We start from the raw sequence: 12773 nt of genomic DNA on the forward strand, positions 1-12773 counted from the left end.
TATTTGTCAATGAAACCATTTACACATATATATTCAAAGATATACTTGAAGTAAGTATTTTGGAAATGGTTCTGTAAGTTCTGTAATTGCGATTGCTACTTTTCTGAGGTATTTCAGTTTTGTTTGCCATGATGGACTCCAGGATGAAGCAATACCTTCTCTTTCATCCTCCAGTGTAATTATTGTGCTACGAAACTTTCTTGTCCTCTTTGTTATGATTGGTTACCTGTTTTTTCTAGACACTATATGGCTTGAGTTAAAGAGGTATCAAAGCTAAATAATATGTGTATTTTACATATTCCTGTGGCCAACCTTGTGACCTATATTCCAATAAAGAAAATTTAATTACAGTAAATTCTTTGCATGTTTACCGAACACAAACTTTACATTTATGTTAATTCCACGTAGCCTAACTTTTTTCAGATTTTAGATTTTTCATCTTTGGAATTAGTTTCTCAGTTTTAAATGGAAAAATAGAAAAGTAGAAAAAAATGCTTTTCTGTATGATCATGCATTTTTAATATTCCAGCTGATCTGAGGTTCAGCAGATGTGTTATTATGATGCAAATCTTAGCTGGTATTGTTGTCTTTAGCCAATACATGTACCAGTTGATAAATTCAGTAAATCTGGAAATATTTTGATTCTCTGAGAAAACCACAAGTTTAGAGGAACATTCCTCTCAAGTGATTGTATGAAGAGTGAAATATGTGCAATATATGCAACACTTTGTTTGATTTTTTATAAGCATCTACTTGTTGATCAACAATATTGTTTTGTTTTGGCAACATTGTTGTTTCATGTGAAACAAAAACAGTTAAACACTGTTGTGTCGAACTTTGATGTGGTGAATTTACATTTGTCTTGAAGTAAGAGATTGGTCCCGGCTTATTCCTTCTTTATTCATTATTTTCGGTAGTGTCTAATCTCGGATAACTCGAATTATTTACATCGGTTCCTTCAGCTTGGACACAGCAGTGTTTGACCGTATGTTTTTTTCCAGTTTGTAAGAAAATGACTTTGACTGCAGGACATGTTCATGTATTCCTTAAAAAAATATCTGATGAATTGTAAAGTGTAAAAAACAGTTTTTGATGAATTAACAATTTGTAAATAACAATTTCTATTTATGTATTCATGTTGATGACAAATGCATGTTTACTAATTGTGTAAATTTGTTCATAACTATTTAGAGGCTGTTGACCTAGGGTGTTTTAGTAGGTATCTGTGATTTCATTAGGTAGAAGATTTTTCAGAATTCAGTGTTTGTTTGTACGAGTCGAGCTAGACGTAACAAATGTTGTTTGTATCTAGTCTAAAGATTGTCTTTCAGAATTCATACAAACATTTAGCCACGTTTTACAGGAAATATGTTTAAGATGTGAACTGATATCAAATTTGGAGCGAATTTTGTGATATATGATGATAGCAATATTTGTAAAATTAGCAAGATCTGATGATGCTTTGTTCTGGAGACTGCATCAATAATTTTAGTACTGGTGATGTTCTTGTAATACAACAATCAGATGTGAGAATAACAAATCAGCCCATCCAATTTTGAGCCTGGCCCTGTCCTGTCTGACCTTGTCCTGTCTGACCTTGTCCAGGATGACCTTGTCCAGCCTGACCTTGTCAAAGCTGACCTTGACCAGCCCGACCTTGTCAAAGCTGACCTTGTACAGCCTGACCTTGTACAGACTGACCTTATCAAAGCTGACCTTGTCCAGCCTGGCCTTGTCCAAGCTGACCTTGACCAGCCTGACCTTGTCCAAGCTGATCTTGTCCAGACTGACCTTGTCCAAGCTGACCTTGTCCAGACTAGGCTGACCTTGCCCAGGCAGACCCTGTCCAGGCAGACCTTGTCCAGACTGACCTTGTAATCACTTTGATGTACAAAGGACGCAGTTCAAAATTCATCTCAAAGATTTGGGTTCAAAAGGTACAGTGTGTGAAGACCATTTCTGGTATGTTCCTGTCATGATAGTGCAGGAGTATTGAAGAAAGTGGTGTTGAGCCCTACTCACTGACTCACTCATATTAAAGTGCATACATGTATATTTGGTATCCCCTGCCTTGACCAACCTGCTCTTCCTCCACTTGTACACAGACTTCAGAAGTCTATTGTCTGTCATCTGTGTAACAATCTTATTAAAATCTGATACGGTACCTCTCAGTCAGTACAACTGAAGACACCTCCATTGATGATTGTGTCAGGTGAAGCTGGAGCTAACTTTGACAGCACAATCTGAAAGAATGATCTGTGTCCTCAGACCTCAGAGAAGTATCATATTGGAGTAAAAGATCTGCTTTTAATGAGATTGTCTGTGTAATGTATTTATCTGCCTGAACAAATGACATCCAATCAGATGCAATACATATGCACTCTTTTTCAATGAAATGTTTCCTTTATATTGGGCCGTGTGTATATTTTTTTCATTTATTATTATTGTTTTTTTTCATACTTTCATTTCTCAGCGTTGATCAGAAATGAGAATTTTTTTACATTATATATCACATTTACCCTCACAAAAACAAAATTATATGATCAGTATCAGTTACACATTGTCCGTATCAGTTCATCTTCCTGAGGCAAGGGAGCTAACTGACTACAAAAGTCCAATTACCACCCTTGCGTACTAGGCTGGAATTTATGAGTAATCTTTTGGCTGGCCTAAAGAGTTTATGCATAGTCCAATCAGAAATCCCATAACAAAATCGACATCGAGTTCATAAACAACATGGTGATTGCTGCTCAGATTTTGGTCCATAGCAGGATTTGCAAAGCATGTGCACTGTCAGCTTGGTGTCGACAGATATTTTCCAAATCTTTTATCTTTTTTTCCACAAGTGTGCTACAACCCACATGCACCCTCTGTGAAGGGAGGGGATGTGAAACTTTTCTTCAATAAATTGATCAGATTGTCTTGACTGGGCACCACCATTTTGTTTGAAGCAAATGCAAGTGATAGAAGAGATAGAATCTGATTGGTCAACAGGAGGGACAGAGAAAGGAAATAACCTGTAATAGCCACTTGTGAAAGTATGATCAAGCGACAAAATGCCACCCCAAGTTCAGCAAGGTTGGAAACTGGACTTTTGTAGCCAATTACCTCCCTTGCTTCAGGAAGATGGTATCAGTTCTGTATGGTTCATTCTAGTTGTGCATGGTTTGTTATGCATGATCCAGGGATAACAATTGGCTCTAGCCTGCTAGCCCGAGTCAGCTCATCTTATGTTGAAGGCATTCATAGTTTGAGGGCTAGAGACATTTCAGTGAGTGTTCTTGCATGTTATCACTATTGAGTGTAGTACATTTATGGTTCATTTCTACCACTGTATTTGTATCAGACTTCCTCAGATGTGGAGAGCTCTTGTCAAAAAGGATTAAGATAATATTGTTTGGGACCCTTGCAGTGTACTGGTAGGATTAAGAGGCCTAGTCGGCAGTGGTGTGAGGGAATTTGTATTACAAAGCTTTACCAAGAATATTCATAAAATTGATGTTTGCATGACTGTTTTCATGATGGATTTTCAATTTTCATGTAATATTTTGTTGGACCAAATATCACATTTGCTTTTTTGTGGGATTTTCATCTATATCTGCTTTTCAATTTTTATGTAGATTTCATGACTTAGTGTATATTGGTAGCTGTTTTTACGTTTTAGTTAAGTTTATGTTTATTTATTTGTAGATATGATATATGTGACATTCTGTTTTTAATGGGCTTCTTGCAACAGTATACCTTTTTTAGGATTTTATATTCAAAGAGCTTTTCTATGGAACAAATGTTGATATTAATATGAAAAGAATTATGAAGAAATTATTATATATTTTTTTCTCTGTACAGAGTTCAATTTTTCAATATTCTTTATTATCTAAAGAGCCTACTCTTTTAGTGAAATTCTTATGTAACCATAGCTTCCAAATGGCTTGGTGTATGTCTTTTGGACAGTTACACTGGGAATGGTTACACAGTGTGGAATGCTTCGACTGTTATTCATGTAAAGTAATATTTTCCATGTGAAGTAATATTGCTTCTGATGATGCAACTTAGTGATATTAGGCTACAGCTACAGCTACTCTGCTTGTACTCAGAGAAGTTTCATTTATGTGCTATATTAGTACTAAGTAGTGATGACATGGTCTGTAAAGAGCAAGTCCCTTTTGAACATATGATCTTAGTACTAAGACCACTTATGACAGTTGTAGCAGTGCTAAGATTGCTTTGTGAAAAGGGTCACTGGACCCATTGAACATGGCGATCTTTGCACTAAGACAAACTGATCCCATAATGAAAAGGTTAAGATGAGCCAAGAATCGCCATATGGATGATAAGGATTTGTAAGCTGATATACAGGTAAATAGAGGATCGAGACCTTTCAAGTAAGAGTTATACCCACCCCTTTCAGGGCCTATCAGAGAAATGGAACTGTTGGTGTATTGGCCAATCTCCTTAAAATCAGATGTGAGTTCTCGCTGCCGCTAAACAAAGATCTTTGTTTTAGCGATAGCGAGAACTAAGATCTGATTTTAGTTAGATTGGTGTATTGGCCAATACACCAAGGGAAGTATGGGCATCGCTAACGTTTACCCAACTCCAGTTGAGTAACGTTTACCTTTTTCATTTAGAAGTACTTGAAAAGGACAAAATATTCACCCCAAAGCTTGCCTTTGAACGAAGATTGTCCCAAATGTTTTGAATATTCTTCCACACATCCTGGTGGCAGGTTTTTTGGTCAGTGACTTGACTATCAAAAGGTTCCCAGTTTGTAAACAAGCAGAGAAAGATTGGATGTTTCCTTTCCTTCGATTGAATTCAAATCTAGAATTTTTAAGAAAGCATTTAAGTAGTTGATCCTCTGTTGTCAACTTGAGAAACTTTTAAGTACCCGTGCATAGAGTGGTGTATTGGCCAATAAACCTGAGGCTAGGTCAATAACAAGGAGACCAAAGTGAATACAGATAATTGTAGTGTCAAAGGCTTTCTATTTTTCTGCTTGGAAATATGTAATCTTGAGGCCATCAACCAGAAAATCTTTATTATTCACCATTGTTGGTATTATGGCAAGGGTAAGAGCGTCAAAGTCATACTGTTTAAGCCTCTTATTTGGAGAAAACTGTATGGCACAGTATTATTACAGGTTGAGCGAGTTCAGCATTGGGGTTTGATCTTAAAGTATTTGGGTAAATGAAGGGATGTTTTAGTTTTCAGAGTACAAGTGGAATTCAGACATATACCTCAGCAATTTCCATAGGGACATCTTTTGTTTGTTTATTTTGACTGCATATGTTTTACAAACTGTAGGTTTCAGAATTGTTCTTTGTTTTTGTAAGCTTTCTTCACAAGCTTTACTATTGTTTGTATAAACATATTTGCACCAAAACAATTTTGAAAAATAAAAGTATGGATAATAATGAACATCTTGTTATTTTTGTGTATTCTACTATGGGTGTACTTGATGTCAGGAGCATTTCGATGTGTTTGTTTTTAAAGCTGAACACATTGTTCCAGCTATATGGCGCGGTCTGCATATAATCGAGTCTGGACCAGGCAACTCGGTGATTGACATGCGCATCGATCTACGCAATTGGCATACGATGACATGCATCAATCAAGTCAGCGACCATGACCACCGATCCCGTTAGTGGCCTCTTACGACAAGCATGGATTGCTGAAGACCAATTCTAACTCGGATCTTCATGGGTCTTTAGATGTGTCAGATTTGGCGTCTTCTACTTTTACCGAGACTACATGTTCCCACTGTAATCGGATTGATAAAGTCTCGGTTAAAGAATCATAGTTAGCGAGGAATGTCACTGTGTCCACATATGACCGTTCGCAGCATTCGTGGCCCACTCGTGTTATTCCGGGACAGCCGAATGCCGTGTCCCCTCTCGTGGAAGACATCTATCTAAAATCAAAAAAGAAATTTCCTGAAGAATTTTTGACTGAAGTACTTGAAGTCATACGCAAATTCTGATTTTTTTTGGTCGTATTTTCGCACAGGGGACGAGTCGTCTTGCAGGTTGCGGAAAGGGGCGAGGGGTGACGAATGCGTTCGCAGCAGAAATTGTCCGGATGTTGAGGAATCCGGACAAACGAGGTTTCACTGTACAGATATAACAACTTAGCAATCTACTTACTGAACCACTTAATCAGTATGATTATTCATGTGTCAGGAAGTCTACCAGACTACTGCTTTTCAAGTTGCTTTCCTTTTATAATGTCTACACCAGTGCTGAAGCCCCGACAGAATAAGACTGGAGAACCATTGCTAGATACATAATGTTTTCAGTCAGCGCTCCAAGAAGTAAAATCTAGACAAACACAAAACCACAGGAGGACCAACAAAACATGTATATCCAGTGAACAATTTGTTTATTTCTTCCTGCTTTTATGGGCTTTCCTCCCACATTAGCTGACACGCCGTGATATAACTGGAATACTGTTAAAAGCGGCGTTAAACCCAACTCACTCACATATTATGGGAACAGTTTATTTTGTACTACCCCCCCCCCCCCCCCCCCCCCATTTCTATTACCGTTGTTGGAAGAAATAGATGAGAGCTCGTGGTTGTAACGAGATACTCCGTGTTGCACGTGCGCAATCGATTCGGCGTCGGTCGTGCAAATCATGACTGCTAGCACTGTGGCTTCTTTGTTTCGGCTGCTCTTAGGATTGAAAGACGTCTTCATATTTTGATAAATAATTCTTGATATAAAGGCAATATTACATTATAATAGCGCCAGTTATGATGCGACAGCAATATTAATTATAAGCATTCAGCACACTCCGGGGTATGTTGTGGAGAGAGCGTCTGTCCAGAGGGCGGAAGGTCGGTAGTTCGACCAAAAGACGAAAATAGATGGTACTTGTTAAGGGGTTGTAAAAACAAGGACCGATCGGCTCGGAGTCAGAATACTGTGTCTGAGTAGTATATCCATGTTGAATTTATGCATGGTATGTCGGTGGGCGAGCACTATAACACCAGAATAGCTTCTGACTAACACAAGCAGCCAAGTACAATCACGTACATGCACGTCGCTCTATAAGTGCTACAATCTTCAACGCGACGTTAAACCCCATTTCACCTCATAGCTATCATGATACGGCGGTATTATTTCATGATGAGGTCAGGCTCCCCTCGACGTCAGGTCAAATCCCAGATCACCTAGATCCTTGGTCTGTTAGTCCTGCACCATGACCGTGGAATATATTTATTTTATGAAAAAATAATAATCTAGAAACGCATACAAAAGCAAGTCAGACACCTCAAGCTAGCTCTATTCCACATTCTGAAATCAGCATTAGGATTTTTTAATATTTTTTTTAGAGTCAAGAAGGATATTGTGTAATGTAAGATTTCAGAGAGTAAATGTTAGTCTATTGGTCTGTGAACACCTTGCTCGTGGAGCCGTCATTTAGCTGGAATATTGCTGAGTGCGGCGTTAAACAACAAACAAACTTTACTCGTGGGTTTAACCAAATTGGTAGTGTACGACGTCAAAAGCACCGATCTCCATGACTGGTCGCGGGATTTCCTCCAAAGCTGACTCGTCGTGATATACCCGAACTTCTGTTCAGGGAATTAATATTCACGATACATCCTTAATATTGGTACGACAGTATTCATACTGGTATTCTGATGTAGAAATGGTTCCCGGTGACCTATGTGAGAGTCCGGCTCTATTACTTGGTTGGCTGTGTGTCATCGTGCTAGTTGCATGGGTCGTTGAACACTCATGCTATCAATCACTTGTTTGCCTGGTCGAACATAGATCATGTTCATGTCGCCGTTATATACTAGAACTTGAAATCGGAATCGTGTGGTCAGGCTCACTGACTTGGTTGATGCATGTCATCATGTCCCAAATGCGTGGATCGATGCTCATGATAGCAATCACTGGATTGTCTGGTCCAGACTCGATTATTTACAGACCGCCGTCATATAACTGCAAAACTTCTCCGTGTTCTGTTAAACAACAAACAAACAAAACGGTTGAAATATTGCTGACTGACAACTTTCGTTCACATCACCTATGTATATTCATGCTGTCTGTTATATCCATTGTAAGCTTTTGCACATGAACCAACTTCTGAATAGATTTGAGAAAAGTATTATAAAAACATTCCCACCAAACAATCTTATCAGAAAACATTGTATGACCCACATACGACTATTTTGTACATTTTGGACTTTTTTCAAAGTTCACTGCAGCTTTCTCAATAACCTAACAGGCAACGCAGGTATATGAACGCATAGCTATACGGTTTCTGCAGGTATGCCGCTTCTCCGTTCTGCACCAAAAAACCCTTGGATGAGTCAAGTGAAGACCGGGAATAAGATAAGGAGAAGTGCAAGCAACGGAATTCCAGAATTCCAGGCGAGATTTGGTGTTAGTGTCTGTGGCTGGAATGGTTGCCTGCTACCGATTGTGTTAGAAAGCTTACCAGACAAGATAGGCGCGCTGCATACATTAATACATACATCTCGACACTCCGTCACCTCGGAAGTAAAGTTGCCGAAGTTTACCGAATGTAGTTTCCGGCTGTGTGTTTGAAATAAGTTGTATGTGATTGTTGAGTTTGTTTTCCAGTACTCTGAATAAACATTGATAGATTGGTGGGTTGGTTGCATATGCACCAGGTATTTTGAGTTAGTTTAACATCAATTTGTATGTCAGTGGTAATATGCTGGCGAGACGGCTTATTAATGGAGGAAAGCGTAAAGTGAATAAGGCAACTGAGGTGTAACTCGTTTCAAACATCGGGGTTGATGCTGACGAGACCGGGGTTCACAATCCGAGCGAATCTCAGATTCGAGCCAGGGACCAGTTGAAACCAAGTGGCGCAACTAGTTATGAATTGTGTCAGACTGTTCAATAAATCAGGACTGATTTTTAAATTACGTCTTTGCAGAGTTGCGCCCCTTAGGCGTACCAGAAACCTCGTCTCAGATTAGGTTGCTAGCATCATACCCGTACTTGTGGGTGTCACCAAAGTGGTAAACGTCTAAGACCATACCGGGCTTTCCATCTACATCAAACTGACACGCCTTGATATATCTGAAATACTATTAAAAGCGGCGTTAAACCCAAGTCACTCACTTTACATTTTGGGGGCACGGGTGGCCCAGTCGTCTAAGGCGCCGCGATTCGCTGTACAGAGTTGCGTCCCTTGGGCAAGCCAGAAACCTATGATTGTGGGTTCGAATCCCGGTTCGCCCCGATTATGTTACTAGGTTTGTCAGCACTATACCCGTGCTCGTGAGTTTCATCGAAGTGCTAAACGTCTGAGACCTACATCACTTCGGGCTTTCCTACCACATTAAGCTGACACGCCGTGATATAACTGGAAAAATGTTAAAAGCGGAGTTAAACCAAACTCACTCACTCACTCATTTTGACCTGTTACAATAGTAGTTCTGCACTTAAGATAAGTCCTTGTTTTAGCCCCTTAGTGCCGAGCGCAAGACAGGGTAACAACAAATGCCATCTTTTAACGTCTCTTGGTATGACGCGGCCGGGGATCGAACCACGGACCTTCCGCTCTCCGGGCGGACGCTCTACCACTAGACCACGGAGGCGGTCTCATACCAAAAGACGTTAACAGATGGTACTTGTTGTTACTCTGTCTGGCGCTCGGCGTTATGGGGCTAAAAGGACTGGTCGGGTCGGAGTCAGTATATTGTGTCTGAGTGGGATATTCATGTTAAACTGCGGCATGGTATCCCAGTGAGCTAGCACTATAAATCGGCTTCAGTCAGGGCTTGTACAAGCAGCCACACACACACGTACATGAACGTCGCTATATAAGTGCAATAATCTTGGACGCGACGTTAAACCCAGTTTCACCTTACCTCTTGCTTGACTAATAATAACAGCACTGTATCCAATCAAACACGCACGATCGTTGAAAATGCTTGATTTTAACAGTATTACATCCAATCAAACAAGCCACGATCGTTGAAAATGCTTGATTTTAACAGTATTACATCCAATCAAACAAGCTAAGATCGTTGAAAATGCTTGATTTTACAGTATTACATCCAATCAAACAAGCCACGATAGTTGAAAATACTTGATTTTAACAGTATTACATCCAATCAAACAAGCCACGATCGTTGAAAATGCTTGATTTTACAGTATTACATCCAATCAAACAAGCCACGATCGTTGAAAATGCTTGATTTTAACAGTATTACATCCAATCAAACAAGCCACGATCGTTGAAAATGCTTGATTTTAACAGTATTACATCCAATCAAACAAGCTAAGATCGTTGAAAATGCTTGATTTTACAGTATTACATCCAATCAAACAAGCCACGATAGTTGAAAATACTTGATTTTAACAGTATTACATCCAATCAAACAAGCCACGATCGTTGAAAATGCTTGATTTTACAGTATTACATCCAATCAAACAAGCCACGATCGTTGAAAATGCTTGATTTTACTGTATTACATCCAATCAAACAAGCCACGATCGTTGAAAATGCTTGATTTTACAGTATTACATCCAATCAAACAAGCCACGATCGTTGAAAATACTTGATTTTAACAGTATAACAACCAGTAAGACAATTCACGATCGTTGTACATGTTTGACTTGATACAACTTTTTCAACCAGTAAAACAAATCACGACCGGTGTACATGTTTGACTTACAACAAAAGTCTTTCAATATGTTAGAATTGGCCAATACCGTTGTACATGATTGATTGACTGCAGCATTGACTTCGCCTGTAGGTTTAAACCACGGTCGTTTTTTCATATTTTATGTATATCTAAACATAACAGTATTAACTTACCAAAACAGCATTTTACTTATCACCGCAGCATTTTACTTATCATAACGGTTTTGTTATCACAGTAGCATTTTCTTATCATAGTAACTTTTCCTTATCACAACATCATTTTACTTATCACTGTTACATTTTACTTATCATAGTAGCATTTATTTTATAAAACAGCATTTTACTAATCACAACGTTTCACTTATCAGAGTAGCAATTACTTATCATAGTAGCATTTACCTAAAATAGTAGCATTTTATTTATCACAACGTTTTACTTATCATAGTAGCCTTTACTTATCATAGTAGCATTTACATATCATAGTAGCATTTTATTTATCACAACGTTTTACTTATCACAGCAGCATTTTACTTAATATCATAGCAGCATTTATTTATCTCAGTAGCATTTACTTATCATAGTAGCATTTTATTTATCACAACGTTTTACTGATCACAGCAGCATTTTACTTATCATGGTAGCATTTATTTATCTCAGTAGCATTTACTTATCACAGCAACATTTTACTTATCACAACAGTATACTACTTCTTGGGGCAGTATTCAGCGAGTACGATGATCCGTGTATTCCCATACCGTGTTGCAGCACTGCATGTCAGTCCCCCATGCGGGCGTGTTGTGGTGCACGTGTTGGTAATATACTTATTCGTGTTAGGATCATATCATATAAGAAATGAACCGAATCCGGGTTTCGCCTGTTGTCATGGTAACGGTATATAATTGTTATGCAATTGTATCTCTGTATTTAGAATGTTTCTCGTCTACCACATTGCGAGCGTGTTCCAAGATGGGGTTCTTTCAGGAGCTAAAAACAGAAAGCCCAGATAACGAGGCTAAAAAAATATTTCCCTTCCCATCAGCACAAAGAACATGTTCCCAAGTTGTTTTAAAGCAATTGGTGTGAAATTAGAGGAATGTTTAGTAATGTTAAACACTCCCCTTCATACGTTTTATTACACACTTCATTACATACAGTATCGTGTCAACTAAACCTGATTGACGCTTGATTGACGCATGATTGACGCATGATTGACTGGAAGGTTCATGATATATATAACTAAAAAAAAGTAAAGAACACCCGATTATTTCACATTGCTATAGTTAATCTATCATGGCATGACAGATTAACTACAGCAATACGAAGAATCAGGTGTTTTTGAACTTCTTTCGAGTGGAAAGTACTACTCAAATCAATCTCATTAAAATCAGACCTTAGTTCTCGCTACCGCTAAACAAAGATCTGAAGACATCCCATTTGGGGTCACGTCAGAACGGCCTTTCATCCGACCAATCAGAGCGTCACTTACCAGATTATGAAAGTGACAGTCGGAATGTGATTTCTAATCATGCGACCACGAAAACTTTAACTCAGGGTATTCCGAACGATAGTTACGGGTTTAACGACCTAATCCATACAATCTAGACTATCTATTAGCCATTCCAGAATGTTCTTTTGTTCAGGTTTTAAATTTGTAATGGAGAATTTGTCACCCAAAGATGCAATGCTTCCCGAATGCTAAGACTCGGGTGGTTACAGTGTTTGATCTGACGGGTTGTGTGTCACAATACCCCGACTGCCTTTAATGTTGTTCATGCTATCAGTCATCAGCTGGCTGCTAGGTCCAGACCAGACAATCTTACGTTCGGCTATTTCCGTCAACCCCGCTAAAGACACTGGTTATGCTTACGCCCTCTGTTGGCAGATTGCACAAACCTCACGTGATGTGACTTTAACACTGCTGACTGCGGTGTAAACAACATTTACTCACTTAGACAAGGACCCGTGAAGATCCGGTAGGAAATAGGCCTTTAGCAACCCATGTTTGCGACTATGTTTGTTGTAAGAGGCGACTAACGGGATCGGGTGGTCAGGCTTGCTGAACTGGTTGATGCATGTTATCGTATCCTAATTGCGTAGATCAATGCTCATGATGTCAAGCACTTGATAGTCAGGTC

The sequence above is a fragment of the Haliotis cracherodii genome, unplaced genomic scaffold (genome assembly GCF_022045235.1).
Source record: "Haliotis cracherodii isolate W230 unplaced genomic scaffold, xgHalCrac1.p SCAF_9, whole genome shotgun sequence".
Lineage (NCBI taxonomy): Eukaryota > Metazoa > Mollusca > Gastropoda > Lepetellida > Haliotidae > Haliotis > Haliotis cracherodii.